At 36.3% G+C, this 2668-nt stretch overlaps 1 pseudogene; it reads left to right on the top strand.

Moving 5' to 3' along the window:
* Positions 1–1443: 1443 nt before the first annotated feature.
* LOC103680123 lies at positions 1444–2381 on the top strand (annotated as a pseudogene).
* The last annotated feature ends 287 nt before the right edge of the window (positions 2382–2668 follow it).

Genomic DNA, 2668 nt, shown 5'->3' with positions numbered 1-2668 from the left:
AGAGGCAGAAGCCAAAAAAATGTGTATCTTAGGACCACAAAGAGGACAGATGATGGAAAGTAGGAATAATTCTGTTCCAGCAATTTTGTAGGTAAAGAATTTAGTAAGTTCATTAATATATTAAGTTAATTGGCTAATTGTGAGTAAATATTATTTCTTCTGAAAGCTCTGAAACCTCTGAAAGATATAGAAAACAAGTGAGACATTACAGACTTAGCCAGGCTGTCTGGACAGTTAAGCATTTCTTAAAATGATCTTAGATAACAGCACTTCTAAAGCTTTTATGGAAAGTAAGAACTTCAAACAGGAAAAAATTAAACAAATCCTGTAAAGCATCAAGAGTTGCATTAAAGCCAAAAATAAAAAAGAAGAGTAATAAGAAATACTCTTTGCCTCCCAAAAGCTTACCTTGAATGTTGAACTATTCCTTTTGTCTCCCTCAAGAAAAGAATAGGCAATATTGTGGAAGTGTTAAATCATTTTAGAATTAAGTAAGATCTATAGTTTGCAAAAATAAAATTGAGACTTAAGTAAAAGTATTGCTTTATGTATCAGAGAGCAGACTCATGATAGGTAGAGAGTAAATACAAATATATTGAAGAATATATATATATATATATATTTCTCTTTTAAGATTTGTTTATTTATTTTAGAGAGAGAGAGAGAGCATGGGGGGGGGAGGGCCAGAGGGAGAGGAAGAAAGTCGTAAGCAGACACCTCATTGTGCATTCCTCAAAACCCTGAGCCACGACCTGAGCCAAAACCAAGAGTCAGACACTCAACTGACTGGGCTACTCAGGCACCCCAAGAAGAATATATTTACAATCTTAGAAAAGACCATTATGACAGATTCATAATTAAAATTAAGATTATGGAAGAGACATTGGAATTAGATTGGGGCTACCCTCCCATCCATTAAATATTTCTGTATGCTGTTATCAGGTACACATTACTCTACCAGATGGGTAAATGGTCTCTGTAGATTGTAAAAGGTTGAATGGGAGAAGGAAACAGACATGTTTATTCAAAATAGAAATGTTAAAAATTATATGAAGAAGAAAGCAACCAAAAATACCTTCAAAATATGGCAATATGCTAGAGTAAGCTCTGAGCCTTAGATTTTCATCTCACAGATTTTGTTCTCTTTTTTCCCCTTGCTTTCAGGATTATATCAAAACATTCAAGAGACAGGGATTTATACTGAGATATGTGAGACTACATTGAAAGAAATACAGGAATAATTAATATATTACATAATAAATTTGTCAGTTTTGGTAAGTATTTTGTTTCTACAACCACAAAATCATTTCTCTCTAAAAACACAAGGCAGCAATGATTTTAAGTGTGTCTGTGTGTGTGTTTCTTTTCTGGTGTCATACCTTTTTTATTTTTTCATCTATTTTTCAGCTAAAATGAAGAATACCATCATAAAGAAGGAAAATAATGAGAAATCACACAGCAGTAACAGAGTTTATTCTTCTCGGGTTGACAGATGACCCACAGTTGCAGGTTGTACTTTCCATATTTCTTCTTGTTACCTACATGCTCAGTGTGACGGGGAACCTGATCATTATCACCCTCACCCTTTCGGATCCCCACTTGCAGACTGCAATGTATTTCTTCCTTCGAAACTTCTCATTCCTAGAAATATCATTCACATCTGTCTGCATTCCCAGATTCCTTGTCACTATCATGACGAAGGACAGAACCATTACCCACAATGGTTGTGTGACTCAGCTATTTTTCTTCATCTTCTTGGGGGTGACCGAATTTTACCTTCTGGCCGCCATGTCCTATGACCGCTACGTGGCCATCTGCAAACCTCTCCATTACATGACCATCATGAGCAGCAGAGCCTGCATCCTTCTTGTCTTTAGCTCATGGCTCGCAGGATTCCTGGTCATCTTTCCACCAGTAATCCTGCTGCTTCAGTTGGATTTCTGTGCCTCCAATATAATTGATCATTTTATCTGTGACTCTTCTCCTATTCTACAGCTTTCTTGCACAAACACTCGCTTTCTAGAACTCATGGCATTTTTTTTAGCAGTGGTAACACTGATGGTCACCTTAACACTAGTTATTCTCTTTTATACATACATCATCTGGACAATTCTGAGAATTCCTTCCATGGTCAAAGGAAAAAAGCTTTTTCCACTTGTTCCTCCCGTATGATAGTGGTCTCCCTCTTTTATGGCAGCTGCATCTTCATGTACATTAAGCCTTCCTCAAGGGAAAGAGTGACTTTAAACAAAGGAGTAGCTGTGCTCAATACCCCAGTCGCTCCTCTCTTGAATCCTTTCATATATACACTAAGAAACCAGCAGGTGAAGCAAGCCTTCAAAAACATGGTCCGGAGAATGGCCTTTTCTTCAAATAAATGAATGTGATTATGAAAAAGTAAACCCCTGAAAGCAAAGTTGAATGAAGAACTCTGCCTTTCTCTACATAAATTCTTTAAACACCTCAATTCTTTTTTCTGATATATATAATCAATGTCTCTTTTCCTTATTAGCCTAAAAACCAGGTCCTAACTGGTTTTCTACATAGGAGACGGTCAATCTTATCCTGTGTAACTAAATTTCAGTTGTCAGTAATCTCCATTGTTTCTCACATCAAAGCAAAGCTGCTTATACATTCATAGAAAAGATACAGGTTGCTATACTATAAG

This window comes from Ursus maritimus, unplaced genomic scaffold (genome assembly GCF_017311325.1).
Source record: "Ursus maritimus isolate PB19 unplaced genomic scaffold, ASM1731132v1 scaffold_211, whole genome shotgun sequence".
NCBI classification, from domain to species: Eukaryota; Metazoa; Chordata; class Mammalia; order Carnivora; family Ursidae; genus Ursus; species Ursus maritimus.
The sequence above is the reverse complement of the archived record's forward strand: the minus strand, read 5'-3'. Positions and strand labels throughout refer to the sequence as shown.